Source organism: Rattus norvegicus, chromosome 3 (genome assembly GCF_036323735.1).
Source record: "Rattus norvegicus strain BN/NHsdMcwi chromosome 3, GRCr8, whole genome shotgun sequence".
NCBI lineage: Eukaryota > Metazoa > Chordata > Mammalia > Rodentia > Muridae > Rattus > Rattus norvegicus.
Window position 1 is genome coordinate 42,672,009 of NC_086021.1, and position 22,621 is coordinate 42,694,629.

General features: G+C 47.1%; 1 protein-coding gene across 6 annotated transcripts in view; it reads left to right on the plus strand.

Annotated features, from left to right (window-relative positions):
* The first annotated feature begins 21,985 nt into the window (after positions 1-21,985).
* Nek6 (NIMA-related kinase 6) overlaps positions 21,986-22,621 on the plus strand; it is a 72,033-nt gene continuing 71,397 nt past the window's right edge. Inside the window, exon 1 of one of the 6 annotated variants that reach the window (NM_182953.2) lies at positions 21,986-22,081. The gene's annotated coding sequence lies outside the window, so the exon portion shown is untranslated. The other 5 variants (XM_006234100.3, XM_039105336.2, XM_039105335.2 and 2 more) reach the window with 5 other exon arrangements.

Sequence of the window (22,621 nt, forward strand, 5' to 3'; positions counted from 1 at the left end):
GCCATGTGATAGAAGAGGAAAGACGCCTTGTAGTTATTATTTCATGTGAGAAACATCTCTGGATACTAGAGGCAACAGTATCCACAGGGTATCTGTACAATGCTAAAGTATCTCCAGGTATAAACTCACTACTTAAAAAATAACACCTGATTTGGGAAACAAGAGCTAATCAAAGAGCTTGAGGCAACAGCACTGCCCAACACTACTGCCATGGGGGAGTCAACATCAGGAGTTCAGGCCGGAGTGGGTGAGAGCACTTGCTGCATTAATACAAGGACCTAAGTTTGGACCCCAGCACCCACATAGGAAGCTGAGCATGGCGGTGTGCAGCCTGTGACCGTAGAGCTGTTCAAGGCAAAGACAGGAGGATCATGGGGGTTTGCTTGTTACCAACCTAGCTTCAGATCTAGTTCTAGACTACACCTCAAAGGAATGAGACAGAGGGCTGTGGAGTGGGTCATCTAATGGCCTCCTTTGGCCTCCACACAGAGTATGTGTATCTGCAACATGTATGTGCATATGCACACACATACACACATACAAAGAAATCAACACCAGATCCTCCTCCTCACCAACAGAACATAGAACAGAGTGAGCTCAGGAACCATACTGTCAGAACCAGAATCCAGGCACAGTCACATGAAAATATTCTACCTATGATTGCCCTGTCATCTTCCCAAACATCACGGTCTGGAACCTAAAGCCAATCTAGGAACTGTCCTGGGCAGAAGATAGTGAGAGAGACCTAGCAACTCATGACACTTGCTTCTTGTTTCCAAGAGACATCATGGAACAGATGTTGGAGCTTCATGAGGGGTTCTGAAAGGAAGAACATGGGAGGTCTTTGCACTATGCAAATTGTGTCTTCCACAATTAGAAATACTTGCAAATAGAATGAATTTCACACCCCAGGCAACAGTCTTACAATGTTGAAGGAAGCTTCTGGACAGATATTTCAAGAAATTGAAGAGGCAGAGCGTTGGGGGACAATTGGGCTAGGCACCTAGAAATTAAGTAAAAGATGAGAAAAATCAGAAAGCTGTGCAAGAAAATAGCATGCAACCTGAATACCATAAATGACTGAGTTGTCAACAAAGTTCATGTGGTCACAAAATGAACCCACATATTCCTGACTGCCTGGGCAATGTGGCAAAACTTTGCCTCAAAATAAAAACAAAACCAAATGCCTCAATATCCACTGAACACAAAAATACAAAATGAGCCTAAGGGGACCCAGATCTTACGGGAGGGAGAGATAGGGCTGGAAAGGAAGTATCTCCTTCCAAAGTCAGAACACAATGGCAAAAGCTAAGGTAACTATATAAACATGCTACTTAGAAGCACACAGGTAGATACAAAATAATTTTATTTTATGTTAAAAAAGATGGGTTTCCTCCACCTGTTGTGGTATCCACCTTCAGTGCTAGCATTCTGGAGGTTGGAACAGGAAGATTGTAAGTCTGAGGGCACCAGGACTATTTAGAAAATAAAACAAGGGGTTGGGGATTTGGCTCAGTGGTAGAGCGCTTGCCTAGGAAGCGCAAGGCCCTGGGTTCGGTCCCCAGCTCCGAAAAAAAGAACCAAAAAAAAAAAAAAAAAAAGAAAAGAAAACAAAACAACAACAAAACAAAAAACAGAAGGGAGTTGGGGTGGGGACACAGCTCAGTTGGGAGAATGCCTGACTAACATGAGTCCGTCATTCCATAAATCAGGAATGGTGGTAAATATCTGTAACCCCAACACTTGGAAGACAGAAGCAGGAAGACCAGAAGTTCAAGGTTATGCTCACGTCCATGAGATGTTTAAGGTCAACCTGGACTACACGAGATCCTGTCTTGGGGAAAAAAAATGTGATTGACTTTGGAGGTGGGAATCAAGGGCAAAGAACAATGGGAGATGGCTGGTTTTAAATCTCATAGAGCAAAATGTATTAAAATAACTTTAATAAAGGTAAAAATCAAGCTATAAAAATGTAATTACCCAGTCTCAATGGATACATCTACAAAATAACCAACAGACAACAACAGACATAACAAAGTAGATGGGGGAAAGCCCACAAGTCCTCAACTCTACACAAAGAACTATAAGAAAGTAAGGAGTGCTTAGAGTAGGAGAAATAGTCTTCCCCAGGGAAAAGCACACGAATAGTCAGCCCTGAGAACATACATATGAGTGACATCATACAGACTGAGCAGGTTAAATTTAGAAATTGTATTATAATCTCAAAAAGTGAGAGGAGTGATTTTAAATATGTAATTAGAAGAAGCCTGTTTTGAATGAAGTAGTAAATTTAGACAATGAGTTGAGTTGTCTGTGTAACAAAATCTATGCCAGAGTGGTCCAAATGCTAAATAAATGTTAATAAAACAGAAAAATCGATTTTTTCTTTACCCCTGAGATTTTCAGAGAATCCATCTAAAACACAAATTTCCCATTTGATACCATGCAAAGCAAACCTTTTTATTATGAAAAGTCTGTGCTCCTGGCCTCTGGATTTGGACAAGGTAGACAACCTTCCAAACGCTTAGAACAAAAAAAAAAAAAAAAAGAATCCATTGGAAGATTCAAGTCAGAAGAATGAGCGGGAACATATAATAAACGAAGACTGACTCTTCAGCAAGCCTTTAGGAGAGAGCTTTTGACCCATTTTATAGTGGGTCAGGGTCCTTCAGTGAGCTTTTGGAGACTTGCCCTTTTTGCTTCGTGTGTGTGTGTGTGTGTGTGTGTGTGTGTGTGTGTGTGTGTGTGTGTGTGCAGGCACATGCATGTGTGCCATGATGGTATCTATCAGAGAACAACTTCAGGTGTCAGATCTCACCTTCTACTGTGTTTGAGACAAGGGTCTCTTGCTGTTCACCAGTGTATACCAGGGTCGTTAGCATGTGAGCACCTAAGGATTCTCCTGTCTTTCCTCCCATCTCACTACAGGGATGCTGGGATTACAGACTTGGACTATCACATTCTGGGAATCCAATCTCCGGTCCTTATGAAACATTTTATCTACCCTTATGAACCATCTTTCTACCCTGAGGATGACCTTTTGCTAAATCAGCATTTTGGGGGTTTCACTGAATATGGCTAGGGACCATTTAGGCCTGTCTTCCCAAGATCGGCCCCGTCCCACCCAAAGCCCTTGTCTTTCTTCCCTATCTATTTGGTGGCATGAGTTTATAATCCATTTTACAGATAAGAGAAAGAAGGATTGGAGAACAACATTCAAGCCCAAACCTAACCAACCAGACCTGGCGACAGCTCTGTCCTTACTCTGTTCCTAGGATCTCCCAACAACTGGCGCCAGACTAAATTACACCCTCGCTGGCCCTCAGCTGATTGGCAGGTGAGTGTATCATCAGGGTTCGGGACTCTCGAAGCTCCCCACCACCTATCATTATCTATAATTATGTGAATTCCGGCTTCTGCGTGGGCCTGTGGAGTCAGAGTGTCTCCATGCAGCCAAGAAGTGGGAAAGAAGCTTCTGAAGGATTTGGGTACCCACACCTGAGGGAAGAGATGAGCTCCAGGGCCATAGTAGAGGCCGGAGAGAGGCCACAATGGGGCACTGTGTTTGTCATGGTTTCTCTGGGTTCTCTTCACCAGCTTCTCATGGGCAGGCAGTGGGATAGAAGGAAGGAAGCCTCTTATCTATTTGTCTATCTGTCTCTTTATCTGTCTCTCTGTCTGTCTGTCTGCCTGTCTGTCTCTGCCTTTGTCTCTCTCACACATACACTCACACATGCACAGAAACAGGGTTCTAGACTGCAAATTATGAAGCTTCGAGGAAGGAAGAATTTGCCTCCAGTTCCATCAGATCCATTACATCCTCACGTCTAAGAAAGGGCACAGACGTCAGTGGCCCTGTCCTCCTGACACAGGTGGGCAGTGGAAGGACCTTCTGCATAGGTTCACTTCATAAAAGGGTATCACTTATAGCTCTAAGATTAGAAATAAAGCCCCTTGTCTCAAGGGGAGATAGACAATGACCACACAAGTATGTGTGACACGTCGCGGCAAGCGTCGTGAAGAGCATCTGAGATGGTGGCCTGCCTGGATAACCAAGCTGAGCCACTTTCCCCAGGACCCAGCATCCAAAGCGTAGGTGGAAGAATGAATACCATTTGACATGGAGAAAAGGAGCCTCCCCTCTCCCCCAACATTGCTTTTCTTTAAATTTAAATATTTTAAACACCAAGGAAAGCATAGAAAGTATATGAATATACTTGCCATACATGTTTAAAAATTAATCTTTGGGGGTAGTGAGATAGCGTGGCAGGTTAAGGTATGTCCAGAGCATAGACAAAGAGGGCATAGCTCTCAACTAATTACTCAGAACTACCTTGATATTGAAACATGGTAAAGACATTATTAAAAGAATGTAGGCCCAGCCTGGGTGGTGGTAGCAGTGCACACCTCTAATCCCAGCACTCAGGAGACAGAGGCAGGCAGATCTCTGAGTTCTAGGCCATCCTGGTCTACAGAGTGAGATCTAGGATAGCCAGGTCTACACAGAGAAACCTGTCTCAGGAAAAAAAGAAAAGGAAAAAACCCCATAAGCCCATGTGACTCATGAACACAAATACAATGATATTTAATAAAATATTAGTAAACCAAGTCTACTAACATAGGGGATCCAATGCCCTCTTCTGGCCTTATCGGACACAAAACATACATGTATACATGTATACATATAGGCAAAACATAATAACATACACATACACATAAAAACATAACATACACACAAACAAACTAATCTGGTAAAGACAGCCAGCAACGGGGTTGGAGATTTAGCTCAGTGGTAGAGCGCTTGCCTAGGAAGCGCAAGGCCCTGGGTTCGGTCCCCAGCTCCGAAAAAAAGAACCAAAAAAAAAAAAAAACAAAAGAACAAAAAAACAAAAAAAAAAAAACCAAAAAAAGACAGCCAGCAACAACCCTGATAGTAAAGGACTGAACATTTTCTCCCTGAGGACAGAAGCAACATCAGGATCTCGCTGCTGCCTCCTCTACTTGGCGTTGTGGGTCTTAGCTGGGCCAAGGAGGCAAGTAAGGAAGAATGAGATAGCTTGGAGAACAGTAGGTAACTAACTTGCATTTGTCAAGAGCATGATCATCTATATAAAGAAACAATCCCAAAAATTACTGAAAAGAAAAAAACACAGATGAGGAAGATGGTAGGACCAATATGCAAAACTCAATTACATTTATGTGTAAAAGCTATACAAGTAAAAATAAAATTAAAAATCACTACCATTTATAATAACATTGAAAACATGAATTAGGGAACAAATCTAATGAAATACTCTGTATGCGTTGAAAACTAAAAGTCATTTCCATGGCAAATCCATTCATCTAGGTCTTCCTGGAATTGCCTTGAAAATGATCTAAATGAGTGGAAAGATACAGTGTTCATGAGACCTTAGTGCTCTAACAAAATATCACCAGTTCTAAAGACTTGTCTCAGATCTTCAATTAACTCATAGTCAGCACAGTCCTACTCAAAAGCCTGGCGAGCTTCCCTTGGTAAATATTGACAAATTAATTCTCAGTTACATATGGAAAAGCAAAGACTCTGGAATGGCCAAAATAAAATGTTGACAATGGTAAATTTGGGGTACTCATGCTAATATTTTCAAGACTCATTGTGAGGCTATTTTGAACAAAGCAGTGTGGTAATAGCATCAGATTTGACTGCAGACATGAAACAGAGTAGAGTTAAGAGATAAGCTAAGGCACACATATTTGACAAAGAAATCCAGGGTAATTGACACAAACAAAAGACAAAGAAATAATCCTATGTCCAAATCCATATATAAACTATAATTCATATCCAAATCTCTGGAGAAGCTTAACCCTCATGTCATCCAAAAGTTAACTGAAGATAGATTATAGGTTCAGGTATAAAGTTCCAGAAAATAATGTAGAAAAACCATCTTTGTATCCTTGATACGGCTTCTTCAGATATAATGCAAATGACATAAACCATAAAGACAAACCTTGGAACTTCATGTATCTCAGTTGGTGGAGTACTTGCCTAGTGTGGTGGGTTGAATAAGAAGGGCTGCTATAAGCTTATATATTTGAATGTTTACTCACCAGAGAGTGGAACTATTTGAAAGGATTAGAAGGATCAGAAAATGTGGCCTTGTTGGGGTAGGTGTGGCCTTGTTGGAGGACGTACATCATTGCTAAGCCTGGACTCTGTGTTTCTCTGCCTATCCATCAAGATGCTGTTCTCAGCTGTTGCTCCAGCACTTGCATGCATGCCAGCATGCTCCCCACCATGATGATAATGAACTGAGCCTCTGAAATGGTAAGCAAGCCCCCAATTAAATGCTTTCTCTTGTAAGAGTTGCCTTGGTCATGGTATCTCTTCACAGTGATAGAACTAAGACACCCAGTATTCATGAAGTCCTGTGTTCAATCCCCAGCTTTCTACAAACAAAATGTGACTATGCAGCTATGTAATACCAGCACAGGGAAATGGACACAGGATAATCAGAAGTCAAGGTCATCCTTGGCTACACGGTGGGTTCAAGACCAGCCTGAAGTACTTCAGATTCTGTCGGCAACAGATATAAAGCTTTACAATTGAACTTTATCAAAATTAAAAACATCTACATCTGGTAAGTCGCTGTTTAAAAAAATGAAAAGACAAACCAAACAATGGAAGAGGATGTCTGATAATAGTGCTACTCAGAGTTTTAAAATAACACAAAGATGTTAAATCACTGTATAATAAAATGGGAAACAGATTTTATTTTATGAGCATGGGTGTTTTGTCTGCTCACATGTCTGTATACCACATGTATGTGTATGGTACCCGAAAAAAGAGTCAGATACCCTGCATGGAATCACAGATGATTGCAAGCCATCATGTGGATACTAGTACTCAAACTTGCTTTGTCTAGAGGAGGAGCCAGTGCTCTTGACCACTGAACCATCTCATCAACACCCATGTTTTAAAAGACATTCCTCCCAAAAGACACAGGTAGATTCTGACTATGAATCTGTAGCTTTCAGAAGAGTAGAATAGAAACTTCCCCGTTAAAAGGCCTCCTGAGAACCAGACTTGGTGGTTCAGGCCTATGGTCCCACTTACTCAGGAGGCTGGTTCAGGGGAATTGTAGGTTCAAGGCTTGCCTGGGCAACTTAGTGAGAGCCTGTCTCAAAATAAAAAGAGGACTGAGGATGAAGCTAAACATGGACTTGTTTATTATGCTGGAGGCCCTGGGTTCAATCCCTAGTATGGAGAAAGCATCTTTAGGTGTCCTGGATCATGGTAGGACTCCCATGTGGAGTTATTTTGGGGTATTTTGGGGAGGTTGAAATCGGGTAAAGGGAGACCTATGTACATCACTCATGGGGGAGCTGTCAAGATGAACCCTGAAGTGAAGCCTCTACCTGGCGTTTATGGTTTACAAGGCGGTGTTTGCAAACTGGGTGTGACAGTGTGAACCCGCAATACCAGGACTCAGGGACAGGAGGATGCCCGGAAGTCTGGGGCCAGCTTGGCTTACAGGAGTTACCAGTCACCCAGGGCAAAGCTGAGATAGTCAAATTATTATATGAAGCAAAGCAGTCCAAACTCAAAGAGACAAAAGCATGCTTTCTCTTGTGGACAGACCCTAGATTTTGTGTGTGTGTGTGTGTGTGTGTGTGTGTGTGTGTGTGTGTGTGTGTGTGAAGAAACAGAAAGGAGAACGTAAGAAAAGGGAAATATGTCTTAAGGAAGAGAAAGGGAAACAGGCAACAGAATACATGCAACATGGAAGTTAAATGGGAGCCGCAGGCCTTGTGGGAGGGGTGGGGGAAGGGAAGCGAGGGGCTAAGAGATGTGACAAGGGGTGGCAGATCAACAAAAACTAGCTAGATATGGAAATAACACAATGGGGGTTGGGGATTTAGCTCAGCGGTAGAGCACTTGCCTAGCAAGCGGAAGGCCCTGGGTTCGGTCCCCAGCTCCGAAAAAAAAAAAAGAAAAAAAAAAAAAAGGAAATAACACAATGAAACCCAATACTTAGTTTGCTAATTAAAATCAAAACAACTTTTAAAAATTAGGATAGTTTGGGTTTGCAGCCCAGCCATATTCTGCCTGAATGAGGTGAGGCCCCCCACAGAGGTGGAGGATCGGGCCGCAGCTTCTGGGGTTGACTATCCCAGTCCTGGGCCTCCTTTGATGGCTTGGAGGAAGAAGGTTCTGGAAAGCAGGGACATAAGAGGCATGCTCCTAAATCCCCAACACCAATGGCACTCTGCCCTGGAGAATCAGCAACCTAGGCTCAGGAAAGGGCAGAGGGACTCTCTTCAGATGGATTGGGTGACCTCAACTCCAATTAAGTCTCTGTGTATAGATAGGGTGGCAGCCCTGTGCCAGTCTCCTAGGCCAGCATCCTACCCTATTTTCCCTACAGTACCTTACTGCGCAGAGGGACGCTGAAAACAAAAGATGACTTATCAAGGCTGAGGCTTGAAAGTTAAGTGTGTCCTAGCTTTGGACCCAGATCTCCAGATGCAGACTTGGGGATGGCTCGACCTTGATGTGGAACTGAGAGTGATTCTTGGGTTAGAGAGGACATTTTGTAGAGACGAGTGCTCCTGTGACCTCATGGGAGAGACAATGCCATCTTTTCCTTTTGGTTTATCTTGGAAAGACCTTCCATTGCAGAGCCATTTTGTAGTCTATAATTTGTGCCAAGGTTGAGTGGAGGCCAGAGTTGGCTTGACAGCTTAAGAGGGGTCTGGGTCAAAGGCCAGTCCATCTTGTGAGGTTTCCACTAGGTCCTTTAGGTAAGTGACATAAATGTGTATCCATCCCATCCTCTTCTGGCTTGGGGGCCTCTGCCCATACACTGAGGGGAAGGACTAGCTCTGTAGATTTCCATGGGAATTTAACTCTTTCCTACTGTCTGGCCTTGGCCAACTGCCCCCTCCTCTTTAAGTCTTCATTTCTCCTCTCAGAAACTGCAGGTGCTCCTCAGTGGGGAGTGGACAGGCTGACTGAGAACATTTGACAATGGGGCCAACAGAAGTTACTGCTCTGGAATGGGAGCTGAGGACTGTTGCCCAGCAGTCCTTCTCCTTCGAAGAACAGTGAGCTGCATGCTAACCCTGTGGCATGGGTGCTAGCTTTGGCTAGGGGATATACCATGGTGGGTAAGCCCTGATCCTTGCCCTTCAGTCCAGAGAGAAAGGTCAGCCACACCAGGCAGTAGCAGCATGTAGCATTAGGCAGTAGCCAAGGGAGCCACCCAGAGAGGGAAGAAAAACCCTGCCTGGGGCCAGGGGAGGCTCCCCAGAAGGGTGGACTGTTTGTCCAATCACTGACCAATTACTTGAAGGTAATCTGTAGGCCCCCCTCAGTCTCTGCTAGATGAATATTAATATTCTAGGAGAATGCTTTTGACACAGGTCCTGATGGATGAATGAGAGTTTGTCGCCGGTGGACACTCCACAGAAAGGAAACAGCATGTGCTAACATCTAATGACCAGAAAAGGCCTGGCATGCTTGTCTAGGGATGGAAAAGGGACAAGTCCTTACTTGCATGCCACCAATGCTCACAACCGACAGCCCCAACAAAGGACAGGGTAACAGGAGAAAAGCATTTGATCATAGTTTGGCACAGCACAGGGGCCTTCAGACTGAAGTCTTCAGAGCCAGGATGAACCGTCTGTGTGTTTAGCTTCCATGGAGCATGCACACACACGTGCAGGAATGTGATTGGACCAGCTGGAGGGAGCTCTGGAGAAGGGCTAAGTGGAGAAAAACAGCTATGTCATAAGTCTGTCCCAGTATTCCTATTCCCTCTGGCCCCTTAACTGTAGCATTTCTTCCTCCTACGTGTGGGTCAAGATACTTCCTACACAAGGCCATTGAGAGAGCCTCCTTAGGGCTCTCTTACAAGGCCATTGAGAGAGCCTCCTTAGGGCTCTCTTACAAGGCCATTGAGAGAGCCTCCTTAGGGCTCTCTTACAAGGCCATTGAGAGAGCCTCCTTAGGGCTCTCTTACCCAGAGAAGCAGGGTAAGCTGGAGTGACATTTTGAGTTTCAGGGCTGGCATTTTGTGTGGGGGGTAGGGGTGGAGGATGGTAATCTGGTTTCTAGGTCTATCTTGAGGGAAGAGGAATTCTAGAGTCTTTGCTTTGTCTTGGGTGAGGAGAAAGGTGAGAGACAGGAAGAAGAAGGTCCCAATGAAAGTTTGCTTATGAGAAATTTGGGACATTATTTTTCATGGGACGTGTGGGGAAGAGTGGAAGAAAATAACAGACTGAATACAAATTCCTATCTTCACCTCCCAAGTGCTGCGAACTTTTCTGGTTAGTTCCATTGTAGGAGATTCAAATCCAGGGCCTCATGAGTGCTAGGTAAGCACTCTTTCAACTGAGCTCAGGAAGAGTCTCAAATGGTTTCAGTGACACATCTCTGATGTGGCATTCCACAGAGATGATGAACAAACACTGTCATGGAAATTTCTGGAGTCTGGATGCCACAAGTATATGACATCTGTTTGGGGACGGTGACTAGGGTCTGCCTGAGTCTAGGCTCCATTCTTCACAGTGACTGGTGCAGGCCAGGAAGATGAATGCAACTGTGGGGTTTTAGAGAGAACTTAGGGAGACTGATGAAGGTCCCAGGATACAGGGCTGGTCTGACGCAGCTTTCAGCCTGTGTCCCATTCTCCTAGGAACCCTTAAGCTTCCCATCAGCTCAGGAAAACTCAGGGTACTTAGGAATGAGGTGTTCAGTTCCATCAGAAACTCCACTTGTTTTATATGCTGTGTGACTCTGAGTTGGGCATAAGCCCCTCTGGGCCCACAGTCTCCTTGCGGTAGCTCTCCCTTAGAGCCATGTCCCTTGCAGATCCTCTCCTGCTGACCACCCTGGCTGGGCAGGGCAGGAAACCCCAGTGTGTCTGTCTTGGACACAGCTGCATGTGAGCCCCAGCTCTGGGGTATGTATAATATACTTTGGTATATCTGGGTGCTTAACTCTGCAGAGTTGCCAAATGCTGGGCCTTCCTGACCTCACTGCCTGGTAAGATTGGGGCTATGCACCCGGAAGGAAAACACTCCAGAAATGAGGCATAGAAGTGGGAACATGGGGTCGTACTTCCTCTGATGTACCATGTAAAATCTGAGGTGGGCAGGTGTCATGGATTCGAGCAGGGTCCCGTGAACATTAAAATGGCTCCATAAGCAGTTGACAGCCATGAGCCTGGCTGTCCTGGGGAAGTGGGAATGGACAGCCCTGGTAACTGACTTGAATCTCTGAAATGAAGACAGAGTGACAGACATGGAGACTGTTGAGGAGAGAGATGTGGTGAGTAAGGCGTGTCTTGGGCAGGAGAGGACCACGTGCCCAGCCTGCTTTGGAGGCCTTCTGTGGAGTGTGCTGCCTGGCTCTTTCTACTGTGTCTCCCACAGGGCTTTGCAGTAGCTAGGGTCTGCACTGGGGTGGGGTGACTTCGTAGGACCTGAGCCTCTTCTTGTGTTTTTCGTAGTTTGGAACATCCTGCTGAACCTAGGTTTTGCAGGCTACCGGAAAGGCTTCATTATAATTCCCAAGTCAAAAGGCTTTTAGCCTCGAAAGTAGTAGGCCCAGGAGATGTCTGGGTCCTTGACCGATGAGAGAGAGTGTTCTTGTTCTGAAACCCAGTCCACTATTGTTCCTGGACATCTAAACCAACTATCTCTTTCTTGCTGTTGGACTTGCCTAAGTAGTCCTGCCTCTGAAACCTCTCCATGCAGAATTCCTTATCTCTTGACGTACATTCAAGAAGACCTCCAACCTACACACTGGTATTTCTTTCTCTTCCTCCCCACTGGGGGCTGGGCTGGGTTGCAGCTGGTTGGGGCTGAGGGGTTCTCCCCGGACTAGCTCTGCAAGGCCTTTCAACACACTGTTGTAGGCAGAGTCTGCATTCCTTTACCCTTAATGCCTCCTCTGAGAACAAGGAGAAACCTGAGCCTTCTATCCAACCAGAAGAGGTGGGCTAGGCTGGGTAGAGGACCTCAGTGTCTGCCTTCCCTGAGAATGGAAATCCAAGGCCTCCTTCCCTGTTTGGCTGCTAGGGCTTTGAAGTCAGAGAACCTAGCATTGGCCCTTGTTAAACACACCTAAGGAGATAGGGCTGCAAGAGAAGAGAAATTACCACTGATCAGAAAGGATCAGCAATCTCCTATACCCACTCAGGGCAAAGGTCTTCCCACCCAGGTTTCTTCACTGCTCCCTTAGGCTTCTAGGGCCAATCAGAGGTATAAGTTTTCTAGCCTGCGGTTACTGAGCCAGGAAGAGAAAGTAGTTCAAATCCAAGTGGGTTTCACAGTACTCCTCAGTTCTTAAGTTTCTACGCCCCAGGCACAGCTGGAGTCATCCACTGCACCCACTGCATGCTGCACCTCTGTTCTACTTGGGTGTGAAATTCTTCCAGCAACGGTTATTTGTCCAACTGATGTGAACCGACGCTCCACTCCACACTGGAATCAGGAGCAGAGGCAGGAACTCAGTGGTAAAGTAGGTGGTTAGTGCATGCAGGGTGTGGCTTCAGTCCTCAGCCCAATCCTTTCTGGAAACCGAGCCCTTCTTTATTGATTTGTTAATCTTGAAGAAAGCAGAGCGCTGATTTTGTGTGTCAACTTAACATAAAAGCTGGAGTCATCAAAGAGGAAGGAGCCTCGGTTGAAGAAATGTTTCCATGGGATTCAACTGTAAGGTAATGTCTCAATTAGTGATTAATGAGGGCGGGCCCAGTCCATAATGGGTGGTGCCATCCGTGGGCTGGTGGTCCTGGGGTCTATAAGAAAGCAGACTGAATAAGCCATGGGAAGCAAGCCAGTAAGCAGTACCCCTCCATGGCCTCTGCATCAGCTCCTGCCTCCAGGTTCCTGCCCTGTTTGAGTTCCTGTCCTGACTTCCTTTGATGATGAACAGCGATGATATGAAAGTAAAAGCAATAAAATCTTTCCTCCCCATGCTTTTTGTTCATGAGGTTTCATCACCACAATAGAAACCTTAACTAAGACACAGAGATTGGAAGGCAGCCACAGAAACTGGAATTAGGGGATTCTGGTCAGGTTGGCTACCCCTCTGGGTGTGCAGGGGGCAGTGGTACCCTATTCTTTCCCTTCAGAAGGGTCATACTCTGTCTTTCACAATAGCAGACAGACAAAGAGACAGCATGACAAATGTATAGAGGTATCTTTTACAGAATACAAGGTTAAAAAAATTATACAAGTACTCAGCTTTAGAGATAGCTGAACAGATAGTAATACTGAATTAATTAAATAAGATAAACAGACAATGATAAACACTAGATCTTGACATGTAGAGACCTTGATATTAGTGTTATTTTCTGCTATACGTGGGTTTGGTATTATTGGAGGTCTGAAAATGTCATCCTCAAAACAGAGGCCTTAGCCACAAACTACTGCTTGATGTTCTCTTAGCCCCTCTTGAGTGCTGGGGTTACAGGGATGGGGCAACATGCCAGCTGGGCAAGGAAATCTTGAAGGGGAGATGGCTTCCTTGTAAAAGTGCTTTTCTGGTCAGTGTGAGGGCCTGAGTTTGATTCCCTGTGAAAATGCAAGGTGTGGTAGTGTGTGCTTGTGATCACCAGAGAGGCAGAAGTAGATGATCTCAGAGGCTCTGGCTAGATCCTAGCCCAATTGATGAACTCTGGACCAACAGCAGACCCTGTCTCTTGCTCTTCTCTGTCTCACAAAACAAGCTGTGGGAACCGGACTCTTTCTCTTCCCAAGAGGATCATGGGAACCAGATATTCCCTTTAACAATCCACTAGAACTTCTCCAGCTCTCTCTTTATTCAGACACCTTGTCTGATAGTAAATCACATAGCGCTCATTCCAGAGGCATCCTGCTCCACACTCAGGAGGAAAGAATGCTGGGAAAGGCCTACAAGAATCTGTACCAACAGGCCTAGCTGGGTCTGATGCTCTGCAGACAGACGTTTGTCCCATCTTGACTCTGTCCATTGCCATCTGAACACAGACACATGGTCAGCGTTAGTGGATAAGATGGCTCAGCAGGAAACGATGCCTGCTGCCAAGCCTGATGACCTGGGTTGGAGCCCCAGGACCCACATACTGGAAAGAGAGAATTGACTCTCTGCAAAGTTGTTTTTTGACAAAAGACAGACAGACAGACAGACAGACAGACACACACACACACACTCACACACACACACACACACACACGAGGGGGGAGGGGGAAGGGGAGAGAGAGAGAGAGAGAGAGAGAGAGAGAGAGAGAGAGAGAGAGAGAGAATAAATTAATTAAATAAATAGTAGCTTGTCCTGGGTCTTTGAATCTTCCATCTGAAGGTGTCTGTGTCATATAAAAGTAGGACAAACACGTTTATTGTCCTTTTCCCTCATTAACCTTCTTCTGCCCTAGGGTATCAGCTGAGATCCTTTTGCTAGTCCTGGAAGGGATTGAGATGTCCTTCCCTGAGGTAGCCTCCCCACCCCATCCCAACCTGGTAGGGAGCACGTTCTCACTTTCCAGGTCCTGAGGAGGGGTGAAGCAGCTGTCTTAAGGTCACATCACCAGGAACTGGAGAGCTGGGCTCTGAACTCCCTCCAGAGCCTGGGCTTCTAACTAGACTCTCAGCTCGAGTTCTGCCCAGAGGCATAGTTACAGTATCACGTTATGCAGCTCCAGGCTTCAGGAAGAATGTGCGGGGCTAAACAGCTGCCCGTCCCAGGGCTCTGCTGAGCGATTCTGCTCAGAGCCACAGGCTCTGGCTCCCTGCCACACCGTGCTTGGGCCTGCCTCCTCCATCTTCAGAGGCTGTGAAGCTCTCAGGCTCACCCCCTCTTCCTCAGAGTGAGCATGTACTACTGTAGCCTTTCCAGGGAAGTCACCCCAAAACAGCCAGGTGCCCGGAACACCAATGGGGCAGGGGAAAGGGTTTTCTGTCGTGATGAGGGGTTCAACTGATAGCTTCAGTCTTGGCATAGGGATGCTGCTTCGGGGGTATAGGTGGAAAGTGGCAACACCAAGACAACCATCAGCCCCTTGCTAATCTGGTCTTTAAGATTCAGGCCTTGGGCTGAAAAGTTGGCTCAGTGGTTAGGAGCACTTGTTGGCTGGGGTTCCGTTTCTAGTGTCCACATGGCAGTTCACAACTACCTATAGTTCCAGTCTCAGGGGATCTGATGCCCACTTAAGGCCACCTTGGACACATGGTGCACATACATACATCCAGGCAAAATACTTATACCCATAAAATAAGAAATTATTTATATATCATATATAATGTATATATATATATATATATATATCATATATATATGAATCCAGACCTTAGTTGGGTATGGTGATTTACATCTGTAATCACACCACTCAAAAGGCAGAGGCAGAGGCAGGAGGATTGCGTTCAAGGCTAGTCAGGGTTACAAAGTGAGATCTTGTCTTAAACAAGGCTCTGCAGTCCCAGCCATCTTCTTCCCCATGACACCTCCAACATGGCATTGGCACCTGCTGGTGGCTGGAAAAATTACATTCTCCCTTAACCGCACCAGGGCTAAAAAGCCACACTCAATTCCCACCAGTCTGTTCGCTTTGTGTTTGGGACTGGAGGACCAATGGTGTGTCACTGGCCTTACATCCAAGAGCCCTTGCTCCCATCTGGTCTGAGAGTAGTCTTTGGGCGTTGGCCATGCAGGAAAGCCTTAAACCCAGAACAGCCTCCCACAGGACATGTGGGAAGGTTAACCCAGGATCCTCACTTGCTCTCAAAGCCAAAAGGACACTGGATGCCCAGAGAGAAACAATCAGGGCAGGACTGGCTGACCTTGTTCATTTGTTTCTGAGCCCTTCACATGTGGCCACGCGGAGAGACGAAATAAGCAACTGAGCCCTACCGGACGCCCCCTATTAGATGATGCATGCTAGGATTAGTGAGATTTCTCAGTCTGTAAAATGCTTCTCTTGTAAGCAGGAGGACCAGAGTTTTATTCCCAGAACCTAGGTGAAAATTCTGGATGTGGGGAGTACGTACTTGCAATACCTTGGGATGTGGAGGAATGAGCATCCCTGGGGCGGACGGGCTGGACAGCCTCACCTAATTGATGAGCTCTAGGCTAGTGAGAGACTGCCTCAAAGGAAGTAGGCAACATTCCTGAGGGTGACATGAGGTTGTCCTCTGTCTCCCCACCCAGGTATAGGTACCTACATTCATCCTCCCGTACCCCAGCGCTGGATGACATGAGGTTGTCCTCTGGTCTACACACACACCACACACACATGCACGGGCACGCAGACACCCTCCCGTACCCCACATTCACATTTAGAAGAAGTGTGAATTAGGACCTCGCCAAGCACCAGTTTTCTTTTGTCTTTTTTTTTGGTCTTTGGTCTTTGAGTTTTGAGACAGAGTTTCTCTGTGTGGCCTTGGCTGTCCTGGAACTCACTCTGTAGTCTGGGCTCAACTCGAACTCGCAGAGATCCACCTGTTTCTGCCTCCCAAGTGCTGGGGGGATTCCAGGCCTGCACTTCCATGCTCGGCAGCAACAGTTGTTCTTGTTTGTTTGTTTTGCTTTGGGTTTTTTTTTTTTTTTAAAATCTGTAAACTCTCTCGTCCAGGACAGGATGCCCACATAGGGAAGCTCACTTAAAGAAGGAGAAAACCAAGTCTGAGAAGGTCCGCTGTTCGTTTATGTTTTTGCTGGGCCAGCTACTATTCCATTCGCTTTCAAGTGTGGAAGGTGGTGCTTGGAGTGTCTGAACAGCAGCAGGTAGCTAGTACCGGGTCTACCCTGAATGCTCGGGGATTTCTGGGCACACCGAGTTCTCAGACTTCCAAGGAGCATCAGGGGCCAAGGTGAACCCTTTACCACCCTTGCCCCAGGGGAGGAAAAAGACCAAGTCTCCAGCCATGACCAACCTCAGAAGAGCTGTGTTCCAATAGCAAATACTCTCAGCTTTAAAGGCTTATTCATCCAGCCTGCGGAGATGACTCAACTGGCAAAGTGCTTGCCAAGCAAACACGAGGACTGGAGTTAGATTGCCAGCACCCATGTAAAAAGCCAAGGGCCATGACAGGTACGTGTGATCCCCTCCCTGTGCAGCCAAGAGAGGAAGGTCTCTGGGAGTCATTGACCAGCCAGCCTGACAGCCTCAAGCCAGTGAGAGAATTCATTTCAAAAACAAAGATGCTGGCTGGAGAGATGGCTTATCAGTTTAGAACACTTGCTGCTCTTGCAATTCAATCCCCACAGAGTTCATAACCATCTGTAATGCGAACTCAAGGGGATCTATTACCCTCTTATGGCCTCTGTGGACATCAGACACACACGTTGCATACATACATGCAGGCAGGCAAAACATTCATAGACATAAAATTAAATTAATTTTAAAAAAATCGAAAGGGGTTGGGGATTTAGCTCAGTGGTAGAGCGCTTGTCTAGGAAGTGCAAGGCCCTGAGTTCGGTCCCCAGCTCCAAATAAAAGAACCAAAAAAAAAAAAAAAAATCGAAGCAAATGGCTACTAAGGCATAATATTCAAAGTTGACCTCTGACCTTCAGACCCGGATGTGCTGACTCCAGGGAGGTATCCAAAATGGCACCCCTGGACTCTTTGCCAAGCCTGTGGTCTTTTAGAAGCTGCAAACTGCACACACTCCTGCAGAGGGTCAGTGCAGCATAGTGCTTCCAAAATTCCTGTGTTCACGGGCTCTGCAGAGGGTCCTCAGAACAAAGCTGAGAAGGCCAGTCAAGGTGTCCACGAAAGGCGCAGTTCTGGGTGTTCAACTGGGTGCCTATTATGGCCCATCAGGATTTGAATCTGTGAGCTGAAAACTGGGTGTGGTGGTTGTGTTTTTAATCCCAGGACCTGAACTGGAGGATTCCTGGGCTCTTTGACTAGCCAGCCTAGCTTAATTAGAGAGTCCCAGGGCTCTGAGACAGTAAGAAACCTTGTCTTGGGGCTGGGGATTTAGCTCAGTGGTAGAGCGCTTACCTAGGAAGCGCAAGGCCCTGGGTTCGGTCCCCAGCTCCGAAAAAAAGAACCAAAAAAAAAAAAAAAAAAAGAAACCTTGTCTTTAAAAACAAAACAAAACAAAAACAAAAACAAAAAACCAGGGTGAATACTTCTTGAGGAACAACACTGTGGTGACCCACCACCATCACCCACACACATTGTAAAGGATAATATAGCTTAGAACAGGCCAACTACTTTAAAAAGATGAACCAATAATGGGTTGTGTGGAGGTGAGAAAATCACATGTCCTAAATCTCCTTCATTATCAAATTTCCCAGAGTGTACAGCCTAACCAGCAGCCCTAGAAGGCGAGGACTACAATACTGTCTTTAGGGTCACTAGTGCTGTACACAATACCATGACCAAAGCAACTCAAGGAGGAATGAGTTTACTTAGCTTACTCGTTCACATCACAGGTCATCACCAAATGAAGTCAGGACAGGAGCCTGGAGGCAGGAGCTGATGCAGAGGCCATGGAGGACACTGCTTACTGGCTTGCTTCTCATGGTCTGTTCAGCTTGCTTTCTTATAGAACCCAGGACCACCATCCCAGGGATGGCACCACCCACAATGGGCCAGGCCCTCCCCCTAAGCTATTAATTAAGAAAACACCACCTACATCCTGATCTTATTGAAGTGTTTTCTCAAATCAGCCTCCCTCCTTTCTAGTAACTCCAGCTTATGTAAGGGTGACATAAAACTAGTCAGCACAATTACTCTTGGAGACCATTTTGCCGCTGAGAGTGGAGGTACAGACTACTTCCATGGGGATCCCCGTTCTTTCTTGGACACACCGATGCTTCGATGTAGAGAAGGGAGGGCCCAGAAACTCAGAGGCTCAGTTCCACACTTAATATGGCCTGCAGTCCTCCAAGGGCCTTTCCAAACAGGCAGGTGTCACCAGGTGGAGGGGGCTAGGGTGCCATATACCTTTCCCTTTTTCCCTGCCCTTCAGGAAGACACATGCCTTTGATCTTCCAATCAGAAGCATTTTGGGGGTGAGAAGATTGCTGTGGATGACAACAGATGGGAGGACAGTGAGACCGTGCCTTACCTCCATCAAAAGCCATGTAAGTAAATCCCTAAAATCCTACCACCAAGAAGCCATTGAGGAGAAACTTTGCTCCCAGGATGTGGCAAGGTAAATCTGTTTCTGGTCCCCATGCCTCCCTCTCCCAAACTGCCCTCCTTCCTGTCTACATACAGCAGCAGTGCCTCCACTCAGGAGCACAAACCACCGGGAATCACGCCTGCTTGCTTCTGTGAGCTGCTGTGTCTCCATCTGCAGCCCAAGAATTGCCATCCCCCCCCCCCATTAAAGGGATAAAGAAGATGAAAGTCTCCCTCAGAGAAGATCCTAGCTGCTTCTCCAGAGAAGGCACAGAGAGAGCCAAGATGGTTTCCCTTCCTCTACGGCACAGTGATAATGAAACGACACAGCATCATCCTGAAAGTCTCCAGGGCAGACGCAGAGCCTGCCCCAGAGACCACATTCCCAGTGTGGTTGACAGTGGGAGGCACAGGCAAGCTTAGTGCACAGGGAGGCGGCCGTGCTAAATCTGGGAGGCCTTTTGCAAGTACCTCTTTTCGGTGACTCATTTTGGGACTCACTAAAAACTCCTGTGAGTTGAAAACAAAAGTGGCCCAGGCAGAGGTACTCGCACCTCTCCCTCCCTTGTCCTGTCTCTCAGATAAGTGTTGCAGGGAGGGTGAGGGTCTCTGAGCTGACTGAACTTGACTTTATGTCACAGCAGGTCAGCAGGGCCTGCAAACCATCTGTAGGGTCCACAGTAGGGGTGAGAAGGAGGAAGGTCAGGAGCAGGGTGGGTATACTTCTCCCACCTATCCCTTAAGACCAAAGATGCCTTATGTAAGCCCCGCCCATCCTACTCGTGGGCTGGATCCTAATTCTCTTAACATTTAAAAAAAAATAATCGCTTGCCTACAGCCAGACCTCTAAGGTTCATCATTGGCTGTGAGACCTGGGACATGTTGCTTGACCTTTCTGGGCTTCAGTTTCCTAGCTGGAAAGTGAGGACATTGCACGTATTTGTGACCTCAGTGAGGCCGGGGAAAGTCCTTCCTAGTGGTCTCATGCTGCTCCTTAGCTGTTCTGCAGTTTGCCAGGATAGTTTTTACAGCAGAGCACCCAGTCAGAACATAGCAGGCCTCTCCCCCAAAGGCTTCTGCTCCTCAGTAGAGACCTTCACTCTTCATTGCCTCTTAGAAAGCACCCCTGGTCCTCCTGCCTCTGCCCTGCTTAACTTTATTTATCCTATTTGTCTGCTTCCCAGAGAAACTCAGACTTCCTAGAGTGGGCGCTAAGCTTTCATTGTTTAAAAAAAAAAAACAAAAAAACAAAACAAAACAAAACAAAAAAAAAAACAGTCATTCATGTGTGCCCGCACATGCTGCAATCCAGTGTATATGTACACATCAGAGACAACTTGTTGGAGTCAGTTCCCTCCTCCCAGAGGCAGGGACCAGCCTGGCTGCTCTGGGTGGGTGACCATGCCTTTCTTATACCAGTGTCCTAGAACCAGGTTGCCTAGCAATAAGGTGCTGAAACCAGAAATCTGTCATCTGCTTCCAGTTCAACCAGTCACCACCTGGGGGACTTTGCACACAGGCTTCATTAAAGCTATCTAAGAAGTGGGCACACAGGTGGCATGGTGCCTCCCTCACAGTAGCTGAACACCATGAGGCAGGCCAAGGGAGCAGTATACAGGTCGTGAGCCTCATTACTGTGGACTCGAGTAGAATAGGTAAAACGGAACATAATCAGCCGGATGCTGTCCTGTGCCCATACTAGTGCAGCAGATTAATGGACAGCTGGAAGGTGCTCTGGGGACACAGACAGTCTAAAAGAATCAGAAGCGGCAATACCTGTCCCAACCAGGAGCAACCTTTCTTGAGGGGAAGTGAGGGTCTCCAGACATCCTAATGGGGTTGTTAAGTATTCATAGATGAAGGCTTTAAAAAAAAAAAAAGGGTTAGGGATTTAGCTCAGTGGTAGAGCGCTTGCCTAGGAAGCGCAAGGCCCTGGGTTCGGTCCCCAGCTCCGAAAAAAAAGAACCAAAAAAACAAAAACAAAAACAAACAAACAAAAAAACCAACCAAACAAAAAAAAAAAAAAAAAAAAACCACGCCATTCCGTGTGCATTTGGAGGACATGTGGAGGTTAGAGGCAATTTGCTAGAGTTCTTTGCTAGAGTTCTTTCCTCCCTTCGTGTGGGTCTGGAAGATCAAACTCAGGTACTCCCCACCCAGTCCCCAGGGTATGTGGCTGGCCCCTAGTGGAGCCGCTTACTCCTTCTAGAACCTTCTGCACCCTGATGCTTGGCTGGCCTGGGACTCTCAGGAAAGCAGTATCCCCAGGAGATACTAGCGCTTTGGAGACAGGGATTTGGATTTATCCTAGGGGCCTACTTTTGTAACTGTATTGAGCACTATTTGTACACTTTTTGTACTATTGTTCATGCTAATTTTTTTTTAAGACAGAGTCTCATGAAGCCCAGACTGGCTTGAGATTTGCTAAATAGCCAAGAATGAATGAATTTCAAACATTCCTGCCTCAGCCTTCGTAGTCAGGGATGACAGGTACCTAATTTCCCTAGTGCTGAGATTAAGAAAGCATTCTATCAACTGAACTGCACCTTCTTCTCCACTCTGTTGGATGGGTCAATTTCAGTCCTGCAAGGGCTGTGATAGGAGCAATGTCGGCTGATGGGGAATTCATGGGTGTGGGGAAGGGTCCACAAGTTGGTTACCCAGCGAATCTGCATCTTATAGAGTCTAGAGCCCGCGCAGAGGGGTTCAGTGGCCAGGATTTGGAGTCTGAGCCTCAGTCTTCCAACCTGGGCTGGACGATTAAGCACCCAGGCTGGGAGCGCGCCCCCGGCGCCCCCTAGCCTGCGTGGCGGCCGCGCGCACCGGCGCAGGGGGCGGCGCGGCCCCGCGGCGGGGAGGGGCGGGCGCGCGGACGCGCGCAGAAGCGGCGGCTGAACCCGGCGGACTAGCTGCGGCCGCAGCGCCGCCAATTCGCGTGCGACTCGCGCTTGCCCGCCGCCGAGAGAGCCGCCAGCGCCGGTGAGTGGCCTGGGACCAGCGAGGGGCGCGGGCCAGGGCGTGGGGCCTTTACCCGAGGCGTTGTGGGCGCGCGCGCGTGCCCGGGGAGTCGGCGGGGACGCCCGCAGGAGGCCGAGGTATCTGCGGCGGGCTCCATCCGCCCCGCTGCGCGGGAGTGCGTGCGTGTGCACATCAGGGGCCCCGACTGTGAGTTTGGGGTGGACCGGTGCGTGTGGACTGGCTTCGCTTCGGTTTATCGGTTTATCGTGTGTTTACTGTGGATGCCAAGGAGTACGTGTGCCCACGTGTCTGAACGTTCCCGAGTGAGTGTGTGCACACGTGCACGGGCAAAAGTGTACAAATTCCATACGAGTGTGTGTTTAGGATCCAGGCTGAGCACTCCACACTGCAGGCCAGTGTGTGTGTGAGGTGTCGGCTGACCCTGTCCGGAGACGGTGCTGGGTCGGATTCCGTGAGTCTGGGACCCTGGGACAGACACGCAGATCCCCCAGGTTCTGATTCTGGTGAAAGCTGCTCAGTCTGGCCTTGGCAGAACTCTGC